Below are 24,922 nucleotides of genomic sequence, written 5' to 3'. Positions count from 1 at the left end.
AAGAGGAGTAAACTTCTCACGAATACCTATGGCCAGATTGCCAGAGGGGTTTAGGCACCTAAAGATGCAGATAGATGCCTTGTGGGATTTTCAGAAGAGCCTAAACAGGGTAGGTGCCTAACTCCCATGGAATAACCTGCTTATGCTCTTTTGAAAATCCCACTAGGCGCCTTTCAGCATCTTCAGGTGCCTAAACCCCTTTGGCAATCTGGCCCTAAAGAGCATGAATCTTATTGACTTTCAAGGAAATCTCAGTTCCTGAGTGCCTAAGTCACTTTCTAAACGGGGATGTAGGCTTCTAAGTCACTTAGTGTGCAGTGTTGCTGTAGCTGTGTTGATCCCAGGGTATTAGAGAGAGAAGGTGGGTGAGTTCACATCTTTCCGTCCAAAAAATGATATTATCTCCCTCACCTTGTCTCTCTAAGTCACATAGGAGTGTCTGAAACTATGACTTAGGGGTATGAGTTCCCTTCTAGCCCTGGATTCATGCCTTGCTTCAGGGGAAAGGAATCCGAGTCAGCCTCGCACTAGGCACAGATTACAGCCCCCTTTTCACCAGTTCAGCTCAGCTGTGCTGGCTGCTGCATAGGGTTGCCAGGTGTCCGGTTTTCAATGGGACATCCGGTCGAAAAGGGATCCTGGTGGCTCTGGTCAGCTCCACTGACTGGGCTGTTAAAAGTCCAATTGGTGGCACAGGCAGGCTCCCTACCCAGCTCCGCGTGGCTCCCGGGAAGCGACAATATTTCCCTCCTGCTCCTAGGCATAGGGGCGGCCACAGGGGCTGGCTCCGTAGCTCACAGGGGCCGGCTCCGCAGCTCCCATTGGCTTGCATGCTGTGCCGAGCCCCCTGGCTGCGCCTGCGCCTAGGAGCCGGAGAGACTTGTCGCTGCTTCCTGGGAGCCACCTGAGGTAAGCACTGCCTGCAGCCTGCACCCCGAACCCCCACTTGCACCCCAACCCCCTGTCCCAGCCCTGAGTCCCCTCCCACACCTTAACTCCCTCGCAGAGACTGCACTCTATACCCCCTCCTGACCCCAACCCCCTCCTCCAGCCCTGAGCCCTCTCCTTCATTCCAAACCCCTCATTCCCATCCCAGAGCCCCCTCCTGTACCCCAACCGCCCAGCCCCCCCCACCCACCAGAGCCCATACCTCCTCCCACACCCCAACCCCCTGCCCCAGCCCAGGGTCCTCTCCTACACCCTGAACCCCTCATTTCTGGCCCCACCCCAGAGCCTGCACCCCCAGCCCAGAGCTCATACCCCCTCCTGCACCCCAACTCCTTGCCCCAGCCTGGTGACAATTAGTGCGTGAGCGAGGGTGTGGGAAAGCAAATGACAGAGAGAGGGGAGAAGGGGCAGGGCAGAGGCTGGGCCTCAGAGAAGGGGCGGGACAGGGGCGGGGTCTCGAGGAAGGGTCAGGCAAGGGTGTTCGGTTTTCTGCGATTAGAAACTGGCAACCCTACTGCTGCATCCAGGGACTGGAGTCAAGTCCAGATGCCAGCTCACCACCTCTGCCCGCTCAGTCCTTGTAGCCCATGGAGGCTGCTCTCCCCACCCAGTGCTGTGACACAGGGGTAGCCCACACAGGGGAGTGAAGGGACACCTTTAACACCCCATTCCTCATTTGCATGGGTAAGCAGGGCAAGCCAGAATCTTAAAGAGGGTGTTTTTGGAGACAAAATTGTGGGCAGGATTTTCTTAGTTCATTTTGTATATATTTCCCTCTTTAACTCCAGCACCTTAACTGTCGGTCCTATGTATCATCTGCTGTGTTGCTGGCTTGGATGTACCCCTTTTGGAATTAGCAGAGTATCAGGATGTGCCTGGTCTATGCAGTAGCTGGAGGATTGACCTACTGGACATGAGGTACCAGGCATGTTCCTTAACAGCCAATAGGCTAATAGCTCAGTGTGGCCAGCTGTCTTTCTTATGGGAGGAACCGTAGGACATTTTGGAGATTCTAAAGTTACTCTTATACAGTCTGGATGCCAGTCCTGGAGTTTCACATCCCAATCCTGAAAACACATCAACTTTAAACCCATGAATAATCTCAATGACCCAGCTCCTCAGCTGGTGTATTTAAGAATAGCTCTGCTGATTTCAATGGAGCTACTTTGATTTACATCAGCTGAGAATCTGGATCTTTGACCAGTGGGACTACACATGTACTTAAAGTTAAGCATGTGCTTAAGTGTTTGCAGGATCGAATCTTTACTCCACCACTGTCTGCCTTCAGTGCTGTGAACAAACATACATCTATTACTACAGATCAGAACCTGTCAGCACAGTACAAATCCACTCCTGCTCAGTAATTATGCATGATAAACATCCTGATTATAATACATCTCATTCACGTAAGTGATCTCTTAGCATATACATGATACCAGTTTACTGATATAACCAGACCGTTCCCTGCTTTTTAATATGCTATTTTCAGAAGGCATATACTTCTCCCCTTCAAGACGTTTGACAGGCCTGTATCTTGAATACTGAATGCATCATTTACATTCAGTTAAAACCTGAAACCTCCTCTTCTGTAAAAGTACTAGAGAGTTTGCCTGCATTCCATTTGCTTGCATGCTTGAAGAAGAAAGAGTCTCTGAGACAATATTTTTTCTCAAGCTCTGCAAATCTGCTATTGACAGAATTATAAAAATTGTATTTTCCCCCTCCCTTTGGGATAATTTTCCTTTTCCCGTTTCAAAGATCTATCCCATGCTTCCTGGCTTATGACTAGTTTCCTTCACGATACACTCACATACACCGCTATCATATGTTAGTCAAATCCAGCTGCACAACCCCTTCTTGATGGGACTGAATAAAATGGGGATTAGGTTGAAACCACAGTAACCCGAGTCCATCCATTCAAACAATTCCTTGTTGGAAAACCCCCTGCACTCCCTGTTAAAGCACGGAAATACACTGGGCCAGCGTCTGCTCTCCGTCCTCACGTACAGTATTACCTGAGTCCATGAGTTAGCCTCGTCATTGCAGTGGGACTGCTCACAGAAAGGAGCACCGCTCAGTGTGTGCAAAAGACACAATCTGAACCTCTGTATTTTGGTCAAACACAGTGATGTAATTTATGTCATCACATTGCAGAAAATCCCTTAGGGCCTGATACCTTTACTTACATTGGGCAGAACTACTTGTGAGCAAGGTACTGCTCAGTGTGAGGAAGGATATCACAATCTAGTCCTGGGTGAAAAGTCCCACTGAAGTCGATAAGCCTGAATTCTTACACACGATGATGGGGATGTAAAGGGACCTGAAAGATGGAATAAATTACTTTTATACCAACTTCAGAGCCTCTTGTCGCTACCAGAGTGGGGTAAAATGGCCTTTGTCTAAATGAGCATCAGGTTCCTTGATTTCAATGGGAGTATGCACCAAGTGCTAGCTTCTCATACCCTCCCTCACAGTGAGGAGTGCTTTGCTTTGCCCCACATGGAATCCCACCAAATATGAGAAAGGAGATCACAATCTACATGAATATGGGTGGCAAAATCAGGACCAAAAGTGAGGGTGTGAAAGCTTTGCCCTCGTGCGGGCTGCTAGCTTTGCACCTAAATGCCTAAATCCCAGTTCAATATATTGGCGCTTTAAGGCCCTGATCTACACACGGGATTTATACTGGTATAACTATTTTGATCAGGGGTGTGACCTTTTCCTTACAGAGTTATACCAGGGCAGTCCCCCTAGCGTGCATTGTATTGGTATAAAGATGCCTTACACGGGTATAGCTTATTTCCCTTCTTGTGCCAGAATGAGTGATACCAATCTAAGCACCTTTTATCCTGGAATAACTGCTTCTACTCTAGAGAGGTGATACCATTTTAACTCTACTCATCTACCAGTTTGTGTAGCCAAGTGGGATGAAGTGGGAATTTTTGTAATATTTTTATGAAGCCTATGTGTGCCTCAGTTTCCCCTATATGTTACATTGGTACCTAATGATTAGAAAGGGACTGTTTGCTCTTGGAGCAGGCTAAAACACTGGTGTGAATGGTGCCTAGCTGCCTGGGACTAAATGGGTCAACCCTGTATCTGTGGAGAACCCCTGAAGATAATGGCTAATCAAATCACTGGGATTTTGATGCCTAGCAACCAGCGACTATAGATTGCCCCGTCTCTCTGCAGGAAGCCAAGCAGATGGAGAACAAGGGACTGTGGTGGGGGATGAGGTGGATGTTCAGGGTTGGCTGTGGGAAGCAGTCAGGAGGGCCGTACCCAGGCATCTGAGCAAGGAGATCAGATAGACGGGGAGATAGAGCTTGAACAATGGGGCTCACTACAGCTTCTGGCTACCCAGAATGGACACTGCTTTACCTTCATTCCTCTGTGCTAAGCAAGGACTTCCCATGCTGTGCTCCCGTTGACTAATAAACCCTACTATATGACAGTGCTGGCTGGCTGTCACTGCAGATACTTGCAGAGCTGCATTGATCCCTAAAACGGTACAAGTCTCCCGCAGTGGTCTGTCTCAGTAGGACTCGCTGAACGGAGCTCACAGCATGAAGCAAGCTGCTGACGGCCCAAAGATCCAGTCTAAGGAGGTGGTGAAGGTGTGTGAGTTACTCTGGAAGAAGAGTGAGATGCCTAGGAGTGGGTCCTGCACACTGAAGGGGTCCTCTCAGAGACTGTCCAAAGCTGGGGCCATAGCCCCCATCCTGTGGATGTGGGACAACAAGCCCTTACAGAGTTTGTGCACAAGCCTAGAAAATACCCATCTGCTCAATTGCAGCAGGAGCCATGAGTCCTAAAACTGCAGAAATTTCAATCAGCTGAGCAAGCAGACACGTCCAGTGACTTCCCCTCACTATAAGAGGGATAGCAACTTGCAAGACATTGCACAGTGTGCAATGCACACTCCCATTTTTAACACACACATATTGGTGATTTTGTCCATTACATTCCCTCATTGGAGTGGAGGAGGATGCAGAGCACACGTGATAATGTGTGCATATGAGAAGCTCTTGTGAACTGATAATCATCTGTTAAAGGGAGGGGAGGTTGGGAAAGAAGTTAGGAGGAAAAGCATAAAACTTAATGCAGGAAATTATCTGCCTTGTGCTATGCAGGTAGGGTGACCAGAGGACCCAATTTTATAGGGACAGTCCCGATATTTGGGGCTTTTTCTTATATAGGCACCTATTACCCTCCACCCCCGTCCCGATTTTTCACACTTGCTATCTGGTCACCCTATATGCAGGAGATCAGACTTGAGGATCATAATGGTCCCTTCAGATCTTAAAATCTATGAAAACTGAGAGTTGTTATTGAGGTTCGTGGTCAGGTCAATAATATTTGCAAAGCGCATGCAGAATTCCTGTTGAACACAGTTAACTCTCCTTAGCTCCTCGCTCATTTCTACTCATTGTCATTTCTCTTCCCATCCACTATCCTTCCTGCTACCTGGCTGGTTTGTTGCCAGATTTGCCACTTAAGCTTCCTTTGTCTTCAAGTTGTCCTTCACCCTGCTTTGTTCCCTTACCCATTTGTTTATTCTCCTGTCTCTCCCCGTAACAGCAGACATGTATCTTTCCTGGCCTTGTTGTCTGGCTGCTCCACATACAGACACTGCATAGTTCATCATTGTCAATTTCTGCTTACTTTCCATCCCTGGGGAGGGACGTCTGAGTAAAGATCACTGGTGGACTGGAATGGAGAAACTGATGGTGAGATTGTTGCTTGTAATCTTTGGATGCCAGCCTGTGGAAAACTTTAGGTAAAGAGCCTCTGAGTCTTTGCAGTTGTATGTCTGATCTCTTGCCCCTTCCTATACCCTTAAAGAAGACATTCAGATGCATTTGTAGCCCTGTCAACCCTTGAAGTTCAAAGTAGTCTGCTGAATATTCATTACTTTGCATTTGTCACCATTGAGTTCACCTGCCAGTGGAGCTGGTGCATTGGCAATGTTGGGCAGAATCAAGGTACCGATAAAATTAAAGTACAAATGAAACTGGAAAAGCACACTCACTTTGCTCACTCCTGGAAGAGAAGCAGCGACTCCTGTGCCTTGGGGCTGGGCCCGGCTCCCCGCTCTGGGTGTTATGACCTGGTACGGAGTTGCAACACCACTCAGATCTAGCCTGGTTGCCCCTTTGACATGGGGCCTCCAACCCAAACCTGAGTGGTGGTATGACCCTATGCACCAAGTCACAGAGCCGCTTGGTTTGGAGGGCCCTCTCAAATGGGGGTGGGGGGGCAAACTGCTATCCCTCCTCTGGGCAGCTTTGGTCTCCAATTGGCATCCCTGCTGGTGGTAAGCACCGTGTGTAACGTGTACGGCTGTGAGCACCATTGCTTGGTACGTGCGTGTGTGTGCGTTTGTGTAATCCTCAGGTGAATCTGTTACAGCCCTAGTTAGAGAGACTTGTCTTTTTAGCTCAAGCTGTAGCAGCTCATGCTGTTAGCTCTGGAAGTCACCAGTTCAATCCCCAGCTGTCAAATAAGTGGAATAACCAAGGCACTCTACCTCAGGTTCTAACCGACTCATATCCTCTGTGGCTTGGGCCTCAAGGGGGACAGGACATGCATTTATCAGTGAGTTACAAGCATCCATCACCCCTCCTTGGCTGTGAGAGTGTATGACAACCACTTTCTGTCTTAAAAAGAAAAGGAGTACTTGTGGCACCTTAGAGACTAACCAATTTATTTGAGCATGAGCTTTCGTGAGCTACAGCTCACTTCATCGGATGCTGTAGCTCACGAAAGCTCATGCTCAAATAAATTGGTTAGTCTCTAAGGTGCCACAAGTACTCCTTTTCTTTTTACGAATACAGACTAACACGGCTGTTACTCTGAAACTCTCTGTCTTGGCTCTTGTAATCTACTTGATCACACTTTATATTAGGATACATCTCTAAGTAGTTTACAAAGAGATTTTTATTGATAACAGCTATTATAGACATGTTGCAGTTATCACAAGTGTATATTATAGGAATTTTTACTCACACTAGTAGAAGAGGTTATATATGGTTATAAGCAAGGATTCTACGCAACCTACTGACCCACTGGACTCCAGATTACTCTGTAGCAATTGATTAACCATTTGTTAAAACATCTATTAAACATTTGTTAACCATTTATAAACTATTTGAAAATGTACCCGTAAGATTACATGTGACTGTCTCAGGGGAGATTTTTCAAAGGCCTTGTTCCTATCCCATTGAAGCCAATGGGACTTTAGTGGGAGCAAAGATCAGAACAGAGACTCATTGATTGAGAGCGTGAACTAGGTACCTAACTGCTCTTTGTGAAAATCAAACCCAATATGGCTTTGCCAGGGGAAGAGGTTAAATGGGGAGCTGGACTGGATCACATACATGCCAATCAATCCATGGGTGATAGATTTATCTTGGAAGCCAATTTAAAACCCCCTTAAAATCATTTGTATTAAAACCTTTCCAGGGTAAACAAAAAATAATAATTGATTTTTACCAAATCCGTGTGTGTTTCAAGTGTCCTTTCTGTGGCTTTCTTTATATTTCTGCCCCACTCCTGCTAGACTGACATCAATGGCAAAACTTCTGTTCACTTCATGGGAGGAAGAGCAGGCCCTTTTGTCTTATAGATTTGCTTCTCAGCTAAATCTACACTGCATTTTTCTTTAATGCTTCAGGGCAATGAAGCGGTTCTTCATCTTAGCTGCTTACTTTAATTTCATTGTGGTATTTCAGCTGGGGAGGGAACACCTTTAAGGAAGTAGGACCAAAATACAGATGCTACGTTTTTTTAATATAAATATATTGGATGAGGGACATTGAGGATTAGGAAAAAATCCAAACAGATGGTTGCGTTGATGGAGTTGTGCAATTTCATCCTCTTCACTAAGTCTAGGAGGGGAGGATTTGGGAGGGAGAGTAAGGGAATAACCCTGCTAAAGGTAGCTCTTGCATTCATATCATTTGGGGGCTTAGCCGCTGTGAGCGATATTAGAGCACTACTAGGAAAAAAAGGCATTCAATGAAGGAAAAATATACAAGAGAATATATAAGAAACTTCATCAATGCTTCATTTGGGGAAAGGGGAGAAATTAGTTGTCTGGGGTTTGAGTCTCAGTTACGATAATGCCGCTTTAAAGCACTTTGGTGGAGTGTAAAAGGGCCATAATATGGGCATAGATCACAGTTACACTCACTGTAAGGTGGCTTTGCACTGCCAGGGTGGTGTCAAATGGGCTTAGTATCAGGGAGAATCAGGCCCATTATGTGCAGTTGATTTATCAGCACCCTGGATTGCTAGATTAGGGCTGGAAACAGTAAACCCATGAGGACCACATGACGGTATTCCTTACTCATAGAAACAGTCCCATTGGTTTCATATCTGTGAGCACTTGCAGGCTTAGGCCCTTAGCATGTGTTGGGGAAAGGGGAAGGAAACCAAACCTACATAAGGTCAGCATGCTAAGAACTAACACATTGTTTCAACTTTATCATTTTGACGTCTATGTCAGAACACAGTCAGATGAGAAAGTAAAAATGAAATGTTTTGACAAGATTGTGACACAGTTTCTGAAATGAAATATTTTGGAATTTTTGTTTCACAATACATTTTAAAATTTTGAATTTTCATCTCGATTTTGGGATGAAAGGAAATTGTAAACTGCCAGTTTTTCCCATGGAAAGGAATTTCCCTTCTGCAATCACCTCTAATGTTCAGTGAGAGGTGTAGGATTCCTTATTCCCTGATTCGGCAAGGCACTTAAGTATATGTCTAACTTTATGCACATGAATAGTTCCACTGAAGTCATTAAAGCTTCCCATCAGGCACATAATTAAAAACCTTGCCGTGATGCCGGGGTTGTGCTTTCAAATGTGTTTGTGGTAGGGGCCGATCCAGGCTGGGATCCTGGGCTGGATTCTATTCACATTGAAGTCAGTGGCAAAGCCCCCACTGATTTAACTGATACAGAATGAAGATTACTGATTGCTACTACAGCATAAATACTCTGGAGAGAATGGGTCGGAAAATTTTGGTTGAATTTTTTTTTTTAGTGGAGAAGAGCTGGTCAACCAAATGGCACTTGTGTGAACAATTTTAGTTTTGTTGGAAATGTGTCTTTTTATGAAAGAAAAATGTTTGATTTTTCATTTTAAAAAAGTGTTTGAAAAATGTTTGCTTTGAGGGGAATAAAAATAACACTTATTTTATTTTCCTCCCCTCCCGTCACCTTTTTTCTGTTGGAGAGAAGTGAAAGAAAGTGGTCAGTTTTTTCCTGACTGAAATTAAACTAATTTTGAAATCGGTATCTGTCTTTTAGGCAGCTTTGAAAATCTCAGCAATAATGCTTAGGAAATAGAAACGGAACATGGGAACTATTACTAGGGTGACCAGATGTCCCAATTTTATAGGGACAGTTCCGATTTTGGGGTCTTTCTTATATAGGCTCCTATTACTCCCCACCCCGTGTCCCGATTTTTCACATTTCCTGTCTGGTCACCCTAACTATAATATATAAGAACTTGAAAAAGTTGCATAAAATTTTCAAAAGAACTGAGATGGGGAGACCAGAACTGGATACGATATTCAAGGTGTGGGGACCACATGGTCTTTACGTAGTGGCATTATGATACATTCTGTCTTATTTTCTAACCCTTTTCTAATAGTTCCCAACATTCTGTCAGCCTTTCTGACTGCTAGTGCACATTGAGCAGAAGTTTGCAGAAAACTATCCATGAGGACTCCAAGAGCTTTTCTGAGTGGTAACAGCTAATTTAGAACCCATCATTGCATATGTATAGTTCGGATTATTTTTCCCCAACGTGCATTACTTCACGCTTGTCAATGTTGAATTTCATCTGCCATTTTGTTGCCCAGTCACTCAGCTATGTGAAATCCCCCTGTAGTGCTTCACAGTCAGCTTTGGACTTAACTGTCTTGAATAATTGTGTATCATCTGCAAACTTTGTCACTTCACTGTTCACTCCCTTTCACAGATCGTCCATGAATATGTTGAACAGCACACAGATTCTTGAGGGACCCCACTGTTTACCTCTCTCCATTGTGAAAACAGACCCTTTCTTTATCCCAACCCTTAGTTTTCAACTGTAATCCATTACTGACCCATAAGAGAACCCACCCCCCATATCACATGGCTGCTGAGGCTTGGTACAGAGTTAGGGCAACATAAGGCAGCTTATGTCGACCTAAGTATGTCAGTGTCTACACTACAGGCATGCTCCTGCTAATGTAAGTGCCGTACTACACCAACGTAACTCCACGAGAGGTGTAGGGCTTATGTTGGTGTAGTTAGGACAATACAGTGTCTGTGCAGACATGGCAGTGGACTGGACTCCAGGTGGGGATCTCCCTGCCAGAGGTGAGAAGCCCTAGGGGGCAGCTGGGCCCCAGGGGGGAGCTGTATGGAACTGAGAGCCCAGGCTTTCAGCCCGCCACACTTCCATTTGTGGAAGCGCCCCTGAGGAGGACATGCACCACCGACAGAAGAAGGATAGTGTGGACATCAGCCATCACAGTAATTGCTGAGGGGGCTATAAGTCAACCTAACATAGGTTGATTTAAGATTGTAGTGTAGACATGCCCTTAGTTTCCTTAGGAGCCTAATTCCCATTTTAGGAAGAGATTTAGGGAGAGATTTTTAAAGGCATTTAAGAGTCTAAAGATGCAGATAGGTGCCGCATGAGAGCATCATTGATTTCAATGGGAGTTAGGTACCTAATCTATTCAGGTGCTTTTGAAGATATCACTAGGGCCCAGATCCTCCAAGATATTTAGGTACCTAACTCCCATTGTAAGTAAGTTGTCTAAATACCTTGGAGGATCTGGGCCTAGATGGCTATCTGCATTTCCAGGCACCTACATATCTTTGAGAAATCTGTGCTTAAGTTGCTTTTGAAATGGTTCCTTAAATCATTCAGTCAGTTGCCCTTGACTTTCAGGAAACAGAACTTCTTGCAAGATTTACCACAGTAATTGACTTTCAATGAGCGTTAGACAGCCCACCCCTTATGTGCCATTTGTGCTACTGACAATCACCCCTTCATCTCTAATGCTCACCTAGAATACAGAACATTATATATCTTTCTGACATATGGGGGTGATCTTAAAAATACTTAAGGGACTTAGGCACCCAACTCCCACTGAAGTTGCATTGGGTGCCTAACTCCCTTGTATAGCCACCCATATATTACTACATGCTGCATCTCTTCCCTTCTGGACATGTTGGATTTCGCTTTTGTTTTGTTATAACAATAGGAAAGCTGAAATCAAAATCCTTTTGGATGTTAAGGACTGGATCTCTTAGGTGTTTCAGAAAATTCAGATGCTATCATTCCAACCCAGAAGCAAACTTTTATGGCCGTGTTTCAAGCCCTGAAAAACAGTCATGTGCAATGATGCAAGCTGGAGAGAGATCCACATCTGAATTCATATGCTTTAAAAAAAAATAAGCTGGAATAATGGATCTTATACAATAGAGTTGTAAAAAATTAGAGGTTTTACCAAAAGACTTATTTAGATGAGAAAATTATAGCTGCATGTTAGCACATCTGCACCTTGACAATCAAATACACGACTACATTACAATTTTCATGAATTATGCAAAATGCTAATTAAAAAGTCTAATTTACTAATCACATCTCTCAGGGTCATAACTGGAACTGAATTTTATTAAGGACAAACAATGCTGTGAAGTGGGTTAGCAACATGCATGGTTTTTAGCAGGAAGAAAGGAAAGATTGCCTACATCACAGGGCCTGGATTCAAGAGAGGTGGGTTATTTTGGCAGCTCAGCTACAGTCATCCAAGTCAGTTACCTTCTCTCTGCCTCAGTTTCCTTATGTGTGACATCAGGATAATAACAGTTACCCACCCTACACCCTAGAGATGTTGTAAGACCTAATGCATTCAATTTAATAGTGTGGAATCTGGGTGATGCAGCACAATACAAATAATCCTCCCTAACAGTCTACCTTAAAAATTCTGGGATAGCAGCTGTACTTGTCTGTGTGGAAAAAAAGTGATAAAGAAGAGTTTGTCGTCGATGTGCGGCTGGTGTGTCTTCTATACGTCCTAGCCTTAAAGGAGAGAAGGACACTCTCTGGGTCACTGCAGCCAAGAGCCAGCACCTCAGGAAGTGATGGTATAGACAGAAAGACAAACGCTGCCGTTGAACAAGCCTATTTCCTAGCTGCACAAGGGTCTGATGGGGAAAAAAAATCAATTGTATTTGTTTGACTCAGAATATTCTCGATTTCATAAACCCAGAGGTGAGAGAGAAGCTTTAGTGGTGGAGGTGGGGAGGGAGGTATTGAAGAGGGGAGCTTGCACAACATAAAAGTGGAAAGACTGTGGCAATGAAAGAAACGTTCACACAGCTGGCCAGATCCTGAGACTTGTGAGGGACTGGCAGCTGGGGCCCCACAGAAAGTATCAATGTCAGTTGAGATTTTCGAACAACCCTAGGAGATTTGGCTGTCTTGTTCCCATTAAAGTGCATGCAAACTGGGCATTCAGAGCTCTTCGTTGGCTTTGAGAATCTCAGCCACAAATAATAGCAGTTAGAACAGAAAATGTGAGCCATCTAATAGGTCAGAGCTTGGATATCACTGGAACGAGTGTCTTAGCTTGTAAACAAGCTAAGAGCTAGATGGGGAGAGAAGGAGAGCAAACCCAGCCACTTCCTCTAGCAAACGTGTGCTACAATTCTGTATTGTAGGAACCGTCACCAGGCTGTGTACAGGCTGAACTCCGCTGTCGACAGCTCTGTTTCTGGTACAGGCTGACTCTTCATCTCTGATGCAATTCCCCCAGCCAGAAATTCACACGATGGCCAGGGTTTTGCTGGCAGAGGCACAGAAATGGGCTTCTGATTTAAAAGGAGAACGGGGAAGCATGCTATCTATCAGTGGTAAGTGAGCCATTCAGATGGGCAGCCAACACAAGCATTACAAGGAGAGGTGAGTCCTGTGTGTCATCAGACCCATGGCCAAAGTAGATCTGGACCATCTAGCAGCCAACCCTTATTGTGCCAGGATTAGAAAATGATGACAGCCTCCAAACTTGGAGAATTCAAACAGCGGAGGGGGCCTCTCTGTATTAGCCTCCTCCTCTCTTTGCATCTCTACCCATGGGCTCAAAAGTTTAGCAAAGCTGACCAGTGCCAGATTTACATACAGGAAAAAGTACAGGAGTACAGGAAAAATCTCATGAGTTGCTTACAATAGTGACATAAGTGATTAAACGGATACATCAATCTACCTATCTATGGTAAGGTTTTATCCCTCCACCCTAGCATCTGAGTGCCTTCCATGTTAAACCAATAGCAACGCCCCAGGGCTTCATGACATCTCTAGCGCTTCTCTCTTTTTGGGTTCAAAACTCTGCCTCAGGTAGGGTTTTAGGTGAGCCTTGTTCCGGGCCAGATCTGGAGTGGAGGAGTACAGTGCTACCTGGGGGTGATCTGTGGGGCAGGAACCCCAGGGAGTATGAGACCATTCTGATGAGGTTCAATAAGGATAAGTGCAGGGTCCTGCACTTAGGATGGAAGAATCCAATGCACCGCTACAGACTAGGGACCGAATGGCTAGGCAGCAGTTCTGCGGAAAAGGACGTAGGGGTGACAGTGGACTAGAAGCTGGATATGAGTCAGCAGTGTGCCCTTGTTGCCAAGAAGGCCAATGGCATTTTGGGATGTATAAGTAGGGGCATAGCCAGCAGATCGAGGGACGTGATCGTTCCCCTCTATTCGACATTGGTGAGGCCTCATCTGGAGTACTGTGTCCAGTTTTGGGCCCCACACTACAAGAAGGATGTGGATAAATTGGAGAGAGTCCAGCGAAGGGCAACAAAAATGATTAGGGGTCTAGAACACATGACTTATGAGGAGAGGCTGAGGGAGCTGGGATTGTTTAGCCTGCAGAAGAGAAGAATGAGGGGGGATTTGATAGCTGCTTTCAACTACCTGAAAGGGGGTTCCAAAGAGGATGGCTCTAGACTGTTCTCAATGGTAGCAGATGACAGAACAAGGAGTAATGGTCTCAAGTTGCAGTGGGGGAGGTTTAGATTGGATATTAGGAAAAACTTTTTCACTAAGAGGGTGGTGAAACACTGGAATGCGTTACCTAGGGAGGTGGTAGAATCTCCGTCCTTAGAGGTTTTTAAGGTCAGGCTTGACAAAGCCCTGGCTGGGATGATTTAACTGGGAATTGGTCCTGCTTCGAGCAGGGGGTTGGACTAGATGACCTTCAGGGGTCCCTTCCAACCCTGATATTCTATGATTCTATGATTCTATGATTCCAGGGTGAGTACAATGCATCTGGTGGCAGGTGACAGCTGGCAGTGAAAACAAAGGAATCCTCTGAGCTCCAAGGGCTGCTTCTTCCCTGCTTAGTGTCTTGCCTCCTTGAGCCCCAGGAAGGAAATGGGTGGAACAGCAAGAGATCCCAGCAGACAGAGGCAGCAAGGAGCAATGGGGTGGCTGCAAATGACCATATTCTTGCTCCTATCACTTCCCAAGTGGGCCTGAAGCCATAAGCAGAGAGCCCAGAGGGTCTTTTTAAGCCACTCCTTTTGTGACCTCCACACTACATTCCCACTGTGCCTCATCTCTGCTTGCACAGAGAAATGGGCAGCATAGACGCCACAACAAGAATCCCTATGGCAGTCTTATTATCATGTGTAGAAATGCTCACAATAGACACTTAGGAAGGTTTTGAACTCGGCTATCAAACAACATTGACCAGGGCCTGACAAATCATTCCTGAGAATTAGATTTGCACAAGACCATGTGTTTGATACAGAGATATAGGGTTGGTGTAACAGGGCCACTCACCTCACGTGAGTTCCCATGCCAGCCGGGTGTGCCCTGCACCTGCCCTCTATCAGCTTTGCTCTGCTTGTGGTGACGCCTGTCAAAAGTTAAACTTCTCATGCCGGTTTTCAGTGACTCGGCGTTCCCGGTGAGTCACACGCTGTCCGTAGGTGTACAACAAAACAGACCCCTTCAAATCCAACAGGGTCTCTCACGGTGCCCTCTGTGCATCTTGGTCCATAGCCCTGTCTCCGGGCTCATTTAAGGTCCCTTCTCTGGGCTTAGGCCTCTCCATCTGTGGCCTCTAACCTGGGTCTGCCCACTACTCTGGGTCCCAACCCAGGGACCCTATAAGTAGCAGCCACAGGCTGCTTCCCTTTAAATACTTGCTGCTGCATTTCCCTGGGCCACTTCCCTTCTTAGCCCCAGTATTTTCATCTTCACCCTTACCTCAGGGCTGAAGTCTTGCTCGAGTCCCAGTCATCAACCAGGAGAGCCTTTCTTGCTCCCCTGGCTCCAGCCAGCAACTGATCTGTTCTGTCCAGCAGTGCCTTTTATATGAGCCTGCTGGGCTCTGATTGGCTGCTTCCCCACAGCCTCGCTATGCAGCCTGGAGGGCCTACTTCTACTGCTCTTTCTGGGGCGGGCTGGGGTAGGAGCACAGGGCCTCAAAGGGCCTGAAACACCCCATCATAGTTGGTATATGGAAGATACCATGTTATGGGCCAGATTCTCACCTGGTGTGAATCAGCATACCTCCACTGAAGCTGAGGCTCAGGCCCAGAATTTTTTGGAAGGAAGAGTGTATTCTACTGTTTAGCATCTGGACTGATGGAGAGAGAAAAAAGTTTCAGATGATTAAATAGAAAAGTGAATCCAGTTTAAAAAAAAAACTTGGCCGGTGTTTTATTTTCATCTTCTCTAATTTGCATCTGTTCATTAAATTACAAGAATTTAAGTTACAACCAAAGAACTCCCAAAGGCAGCCGTGCAATCATCCAGGGACCAAACATGTAGCGGAAATTCCATAAAGAGGGCAAAAAGGACAGCGTTACTCGAACCGAATGTTCTGTTTACCACTGAGTCCAGCTGACGAGGAACAAAAGCCTAGTGGGTTGAGCACACGACTAGAAAGGAAGCCGTCCTTAGTTCAGATCCCACCTGTGACATTCAGTGACTGTGTAGTCTAGACAGTGGAATCACTCATTTCCTGGGCTTCATTTCCAGACCTGTGTGCAGACCACCATATAGTCTTGTGATTGTGGCACCGGGTGGAGCTCAAGAGATATGGATTCGATCCATGGCTCTGTCACAAACTCCTTGCGCGATCTTGGGCAAGTCCCTTAATCTCTCAGTGCCTCAGTTCCCCATCTGTAAAACTAGGGTGATAATTAGGGTCCTACCAATTTCATGGCCATGAAAAATGTGTCATGGACTGAAATAAGCCCTTCCCTGTGAAAGCCAACCTCCCCCTGCTGCTAAGAATGCCCCAACCAAGGGGTTCTTAGCTCCAGCTGGGCTGGGAGGGACAGGGCTTGTCCATTCCCTGCACAGCCGCTCTTGGGGAGAGCTCAGACCCACCTCCACCTCCGGGAACTTCTTGAGCTGCAGGAAGCTCCGCGGTTGCCTACCCTCCAGAGTCCAGCTCTAAAGGCAGCACAGAAGGGAGGGTGGCATGACCCCCCTGCAGCAGGTTTGCTACCAGCCCACAATCCCCTTTTGCATTAGGACCCCCCCATGGTTACACCACCCTGAAATTTCAGATTTAAACATCTGAAAACGTGAAATTTACCAGTTTTCAAATCCGATGGCTTTGAAATTGACCAGAACATGAATTTGGTAGGGCTCCGGTGATAATAGTGCCCCATCCGCTCTTGGTTTCTCTTGTCAATGTGGATTGTAACAGGTGGGGTCAGGGACTGTCTCTCCCTATGCATCCGTGCAGTATCAAGCACAGTGAGGCACTGATTCAGTGAAGGGCTCTAAGATCTATTGTAATGCAAAGAATAACAAAACCTCTGTCTGAGTTTCACTATCTCTAAAACAGGGAAAATCCCACATGGCTTCCTCCCAGAGGAGTCCTGATCGTGAATTATTTTGTGGTTGTAAAGTGCATTTGATGCATTATTATGACTGCCATTAATCACAGGCATTCACAGATGTGATGATACGTAACAGCGAGATAAACTATATGCATCTTTGTATGTAAATGACAGAAGGTTGAGATTCACTTCCTGTTTCAGCAGTAGCCAATGTGGGGTCATCAGCGAGGACAAATATGTTTGGACAACAGCACTAGTGAATGTTGCAGCAGGGAGGTTTTGTATAGTTTGCAGCTGCTGGAAGGAAGTCCTAAACTACTGTAACCCATTGGGCATGGGGATATTCCTGAAGTATCTACTGAAGTCCCAGCATCTCACCACAGAATACCAGATGAGATCCAAGCAAAGTACCCAATGACAGTCTAGTTGACGGAATCAGGAGACTAATTAAGGTTGACCCCAAACTGATGAACTTTAGAAGCTAGTCAAAGACCATGGCTTATTGCCCTCTGTAATAACCCAAGGTGAAATGTGGAGGTCTGCTCTAGCATAAGGCATTGATCCAACAGGGGTCAGTTTGAAATATATCGGCCAAACTGCTATTTTGGTGAAACTGGCTGAAAATAATTACACGTGGAGGAAACAGTGAGGCCCAGATTCTCAGAAGTATGTAGGCATCTAACTCCCACTGAAATCAATGAGATAGGTGCCCAAATATCTTTAACAATCTGGGCCTGAGGTTTTGTGCAGAAGAAGTTGGTTTGGGTTAATCCTGCCTCACCTGGCACCCATGTGACTAAACTTCAAGTGCACAGTTGTACCTGAGGACAGAGGTTGGCCCTTATTGCATGTAATGCAGCAAGAATATTTGATAGAGTCAATAACAAAAGCAGAGTTTCATCTTTCCTCACGAACTGTCGGTATTTTAGTTCAGGTTTCTGCGAACAGCAGCTCGCTGATTGTTAGATACAGTGTGTCAGTAATACGGGAAAACATCCCGTAATGGCACTCGAGTGGTTAAATGCACGTCTCATCTTCAAATGCCTATGATGTGATGAGTAAACCTCTGCCTTCCAGCTAAGTGGATGAATGTAAAATCATGCATGGAAATGTAAACTACCCTTTGACTGTAAATGTGGTAGAAGATGGAGTTAGGCAATGCATGACACACAGGGTTCACTGCCTGGCGGTTCCTTGTTTTGAGCATTACCCTGGGAGGTGGAATCAACTAGCGCAACAAGGGAAAGAACTCACCCTGGTGAGCAGCCTTTGAACATTGGGCCTGATGGTGTCTGGTGACTGCAGAAGCTCAGGGAAGAGAGAAAGGATGCAAGTAGCCTTTCCCTCCTTGCCTTCCACCCACAGGGGCCAGGTTCCATGAGTGTCCTTATGCTCTGGGGTAAAGCTATCGTGTGTGAAAGGCTCTCAGGAAAGGGGAAGGAAGGAGAGAAAGGGCTTCAGGATGCTAGAAGTGGCGGCTGGTGAGCGTCAGGTGGACCCACCTCCTCTTTCCCAGGAATTCTCCACTCCCCAGCTAGCCCCATCTGAGCCGATTGTCCTACCTCAGGCTGGGGAACAGCAAAGAGAGGTGGAGTGCACCAGACACAGAGGAAGAGAGGAATGGGCTTCACGCATCAGTGAGGATGAAAGTACTCAGTGCCCCGGGGGTAAGGCAAGGACCCCTGCTTGTGCAGGGATGGGCCTGATTAGCTCAGGTGATGTCAGATTAGAAACATATACTTCTGGGCATCCAGCGCAGGGCTGAATGGAGGAAGCAATCAGTTTGTTCTTTAGCAGGAATAATCACAGAGCAGCAAATGGCTGGAAGTCAATATTTATTAAACTGTGAGCCAGTTGTATTTTCTGAGCGCCAAAAGTGAAAACATGAGGAGAAGATCTGATAAATCAGAGCGCAGAGAATAAACACACTGGGTAAGCTACAATTATATGCCTCTGCAAGATCAATAATTCAAGAGGTTTCATCCACATTATGCATGATGGCCTATGGGAAGTTAGTCTCCAGAGACCAGTTGCTTGGACTGAGAAGAGATGCAGGGGCTTTTGAAGAATACCTGCCTCCAAATTTCAAGCGATTGACTATTAGACTGGGAGAAATTCAGGACCAATGCATTTGATCACAGCAACGGGAGTGAGGGCAGCCATTTATCAAGTAAATATCAGGTACAGTAATCCCAAGACAGGGTTGTTCACAGACAGATCAGCTCTGTAGGACTTGTCTATTCCCTTTGAGGGAGTGGTGTAGTTTAGCACCTGCCTGGCGTTACTGAAAAGCTGTACTGTGCCTTGGGGCATGTCTACACCGTGGCTGGCTGGTGCCAAGTGACTCAGGGGCTCAGGCTAAGGATCTGAAGTGCAGATGTTTGGGCTCAGGATGGAGCCCAGGCACAAGACCCTGCGAGCCCAGAAGTCTACACAACAATTAAACAGCCCTCAGCCCAAGCCCTTCGAGCCCAAGCCAGCTGGCACCAGCCAGCCGCGGGTGTCTCATTGCTGTGTAGACATACCCTTAAAGGCACAACTCTGTTTTGAGGTGTGGGGCTGTGTGAAGTGTCCTCTGATCCCCAGGAACTGTGAGAGCTCAATTTCTTCTCGGGAACACGCTGTGCAGCAACTCTTTAAATAGGTGCAGGACACAAGCCCACGGCAGCAAAGAAGCTTGGTCAAATCACTACCTAGAGGAAGGGCCATTCTTATCCTACCGCTGCCCACCCCTTTTGGGAAGGTGCTAGCGTGGAGCAGTGGGCCCACTCCCCAGCCTTCTTTTGGCTGGCCGGCCCCTGTGCAAGGATGAAAGGAGAGAAGATTCCTCACCCCTCTCCTCATGCACCCTGGCAGTACCAGGCTGGAGCTGGGTCGAACGCAGAAATCGTCGTCCTTCAGTTCCTGGAGAGAACCAGGATAAGTTGTAGCAGGGTCTTAATAAATTGAGGGATTTCCAGGAAGGAGGTCTTTCTCTAATTCTCTGCTTAAGCAACGGGGGAGAAATCTTGGCCCCATTTGAGTCAACGGCAAAGCTCCAGTTGACTTCAGTGGGGCCAGGATTTCACCACTGGTGTCTGCTATCTTGCTGCCCACACAATAGGGTGGGTGCCATGGGATTGGAACCCATACGCAGACTAAAGCCTGAGTTCTATACAATATTACATGAAGTGTGAATTTCTGTTTTAACTCATATTTACAGATATACATGCACGGAAATGACTCCCCTTTGCTTTCAAGCCCGTGGATTCTGATTTTGCCCATGTTAGCTGCATTCCTTCATTCAATCACATTTATTTCCCCTTGTTCCCACTACTCAAATGCAGAAAAGCAGAGAGCTGATCCTGCAGTGAGTAAGGACTGTGGGCCCAATCCTTCAGCAATTTACTCCCATAATTTAGGGCTGTAGGATTCGGGATTGCATAAGGGCTGCAGGGTTTTGTTTGGGGCCCTATCCTTATTCAAGTGAATAGCCCCTGGAAGCTCTGTCATGCATTCTCCCTGACCTAGTTTATGCTCCTTTCTGTTTGGCTTCACTTGGGCTGGTTGTCTGGTTGTTTTTTTTTAAGGACTCCTGTTGGGCTCAAATAACCTCTTGACTGTGACCTCATACCCAGCACTGGTTTATTTCTTGCCTCCCTACTTGCCTTCTGTGACTCGGTTACAGAGGGCTTGAGTTGCCTCCAGGCCGAGTCCACTGATTGGCTGAAGATTCATGGATCAGTATATAAGGTTGTTTTAGCCACAGTCCTCAGCAATCTGCGTGTTACTGATTTTATTTGCAGTGATAATGCCATAAAGGGGGTCAAAGCAAGGGAACAGCCTTGCCTTTGTTGTTTGCTTTGAAGTAATCAATGCAGTGTACAGTTCTTTGAATCTGGGATTTAATCAAATTAACTATATTTGTTTTTCGCTTATTGCTATGGATTTAGCCTTAATTAAACTCCTGACTCAGGGGCTTGTTTTCTTTCCAGGCAGTCCTGGGAAAGGTTGGGTTTTTTTGGTTGTGTCAATCCAAAAGCTGTTCTCTTTAAGAAGATTCATAGATATTAAGGTCAGAAGGGACCATTCAGATGCTTCTTCTATCAAGTTTCTGACAAAGGCTCAGTGTCCATCTAACTTGCTATTTAAAAAAAAATTAGGAATCAAGATAATTGGAAAGGACTAAAAATAACTAAATACATCCAGGAGGCCAGATCCTGAGCTGGTCTAAATCAGCATAACTCCATTGGCCTCAGTCGTGTGATGCCAGTTTACACCAACTGAGGGTGCTACCTTGAAATTCCACAGAGAGCTGTCAAACTTTTAATGATCTAAGCTGAACCTTTTAACTATTCGGGGAAGGTCTATGCATGAGAAGCCACATATAAAAAATGATCAGATTAAACAGTAATTTCTCACCTCAATGTATTTTATCCTAGTAACTAGTAAAGTGGGTGCAAGTTAAAGATGGTTGAAATTTTTGGATGAAAGATTTTTGACAAAACAGTGCTTCGTTAAATGTTGTCCCTTCCAAAATGTTCAGCTCTTTCAGTGAAAAACCAAAACCCCAAACGTGTTTGGTTTTCAAAACCTGAAAACAACTCAATGTTTTTGGGTGTTCAGGTTTTCATTTAAAAAATAAAAACAAACAATTTTGGAAAAATGATGAATGTTTTTCGTTTCTTTTGAATTTTTTCATGGCAAACACTTATAATTTCCTAGTTAATGTTAATTCTGACATCAAAGGGTACGACTATATGGACTTTTATAGGGAAATGGTTGCACTGTGGGAAAATTGTATCTAATGTTTAGAACACCTGTATTTTTAATGTCATCAATTTCATGGAACTTTTCATTTCTACCGGCAAAGAAAAAAATGGCTTCCAATAGAAACCTCTGGATCCACACTATGAAAAGATCCCCACTGACTTCAGTGGACATTGGATCAGCACTGTAGTTACTATACTTCTGGAAAGGTTCAATCCTGAAAGGAGCGGAGTTCCTTCACTGAAGCACTGATTGCTCTCAGTTCTTACTGAGATGGGTGGAAGATGAGTGTTTTCTAACCACACAGAACAAGTCCATCTAACTATGGACTTCGTTCACTACAGCAATCCTCTTCAGGACTGCATAAGAACGTGCTTAACTTTACACACATGCTCTTCAGTAGGACGTAAGCACATGCTTCACTGAAAGCCTGTACTTACATGCTGTCCTGGATAGCCATAGACTTAAGCATATGATCAAGTGCTTTTCTGAATTGTGACCTATACTGGCAACTCTGTTTAACTCCCATGACCACTACCATAATAGGGAATGTACATGTCATACAATGACGAGATCGCTGTGATTATTATTTGTCACTGCTGCACAGTGTCTTTTGCTGAGGAAAGCTACCCCACAGCGTTTCACAAAGTCCCATCATTCCACTCTTGCCATGAGTGAAAGCAAACGTCAATATTCATGTTAATTTCTCCGGGTTGTGCAGCTAAGTGTAACTCTCATTAACTGTGTCTTGGCATCTAGCCTAGGAAAAGTATATTAGAATGCTTTAAATAAAATCATGTAAAATTAAGAGGAATGCCAACTGGGGAAAGTTTTTAATCGGTGAGTTTTTTTCCCAGAGTGCTATTTTTTTAGAAGAAAGACAAATACCATTTCAGGAAAGTATTCTCAGATGCTATTATTTGAGAAAACTTAGATCTGTAGTTTTAGATACACAGTCAATCCCATTTAACAAATATAATGTTTCTAAATATTTTGGAATGTCACTTCAATATTATCTTATATTTGCAATTCATACCCTTGTTGCAAAAAGAGATCTGTAAGCATCTACGGCCACCAAATAGTTAACATTGGAACACTGAAGCACTTTCACAATCATGCTATTTAGAAGCTACTTTACCAATAGTTTCTGGTAAATGGAACCAAAGGAAAACTGGACTTTAATGTTGGCACACTTAAAACTTGCTCACGCAAAAACACACTCACACGCTTAGCTGCGTGTAGCTAGTCAGTGAAACTGAAGCATGTGCTTACCATTTAAACATATGCTTACGTGCTTTGCTGAATAGAGATAAAATTAAACATGTGCTCATGATTTCCTGACTCAGGGTCTCTGTATATAGAACTCATAAATCATAAAGTTTACCACAAGCATAAGTCTTTGTAGGATTAGATCCAAGAACCCTATTCACCAAAAAGTAACTGCAGCTTTCCACCCCAGAGGTAGCTGCATTTCAGTGGACAGCCAATGATCTCTCCAGACATTGATCACCACTAAAAATTAAATATTCAGTCATAATTACTCCACAGTGGTATCTGAGCTTTCATGCTTATTTCCTATTCTGATTATATACAGTGTCTTGTCTCTCTCACCAACAGAAGTTGGTCCAATAAAAGATATTACCTCACCCAGCTTGTCTCTCTAACATTCTGATTATAGGCACATACCATGGTATTGTAGTTCAAATGACCACGGCGTGATAACTTTGGGTAAATGTTGACTTTTTACTGGTGACTATTGTCCAGTCTGCATAGCAGTTAAAGGGCCAGATTTGGATTGGTTTTAAGCACCTGTAACTCACACTGAAGGTTACTTCCCAAGCTGAACATTTTCAAACTTAGATGCCTCAAAACAGGCCAATAAAACCACTGCATTGAGTTGCTGAATAGTTCGCAAAATTCTAATCCACCTAGCCTCACTTCTAAAGGGTGTCTTTAACGCTCAGTGGATGTCATGTCAGAGAAATCCATGGAACCACAGAGCCTGGATTTCAGCTGAATCTCCTGACCTGCTCTCCAAGTCCACCTCCTTCTCTGGTTAGGCAGAAGCTAACTAGCACTGTCAAATGCCGGAGGCCTGGCATCTGCCTGGGTGCCTATTCCACAGCCATCCTGCCCTGCCCATCAGAGCTGTAGAAACCTATGTAATGGGGGGTGAATGTCACCTGAGGTGTGCTCTGCTTGACATTGAGTTACGGGCAGAGTCATGAGAGGTGACCTGTTCTGCTTTACTCTGCGTCCCCTCAACAGAGAGAGAATTACAGCTTTTTCCTGTTCAGCAATTTTTCCACTCACACACCGCTTGATGGTGTTTCACAATGCACACCAAGAAGTAGATGTTGGCAAAATCGGCAGGTACGACAAAATGACCAGAAGTGGCTTGTTGTCCTTCCTTATTTGGAGAAGGGGGGTAGCAAAATAGTGACTGGCACAAAATAATTCACATAGAAAAGACCGTGAGGAACTTCAGAGGGACTGAACAAAGCGAGGCAACCAGGAAACTGGATGGCCGAGGGAATCCAGTGAAGACAAGTGCTAGGTTCTGCTTGTCGGAAGAAATTATTTGGAGCCCTCATATAGCTCATTTGGAATTCATCTCTGAGTAACTGCGGAAAAGACTGAGGAATCATTGTGAACAACTCAGTACAAACTTTGCCAATGAAGCAACAGCAGTTGTGAAAGCAAATGGGATGTATTAAGAACCAAATCCAGAATAATGAAGGAAATATGGTATAAATCCATGATATGGACTCTTGACTGGAAAGCTGCACTCAGTGTGTATAAATGGATATAGGAGGAATGGGGAAGGCCCAGAGAAGGCAACGAAAATGAAGAGAGGCTTGGACAGACTTCCATATGGGGAGAGATTGCAAAGAGGAGGAATACTTATTTTAAAGAGGATACGACGAAGAGGAGACACAACAGGAGTTTTATAGCTGAAGCCCTCATGATGGACCCCTCCTGCAAGGTTGTCCAAGTGCTTCCAGTCAGATGGCTTATCACATTCCCAACCTTTTGCCTTTGGCTCTGGCGTAAACGGCCCAGGCTGGGCCATTGTGGTTCAGGGTTCCTGGGAGGTTCTGAGTGGGATTTTTGGAAGCACCTAATGATCTAGGAATAAAACTGGTTAGAACGTGGGATGGAGGCAAGGCTCATGGAAAGTTTTGATTTTTTGTCAAAAACCTGGAAATTTCAGGGTTTGGCCCAAATTGTCTTGGTTTTCAGGTATTTGGGTTTTTTCAGAAGAAAGTGGCCATTTTCCATGATTGTTTTGTGTTTAATTGCAAAGTCAATTTTCCATCAAAAACAGTTTTGACTGAAAACTTCCAACTTGCCT

This window comes from Eretmochelys imbricata, chromosome 4 (genome assembly GCF_965152235.1).
Source record: "Eretmochelys imbricata isolate rEreImb1 chromosome 4, rEreImb1.hap1, whole genome shotgun sequence".
NCBI lineage: Eukaryota > Metazoa > Chordata > Testudines > Cheloniidae > Eretmochelys > Eretmochelys imbricata.
This window is presented reverse-complemented; position numbering follows the sequence as displayed.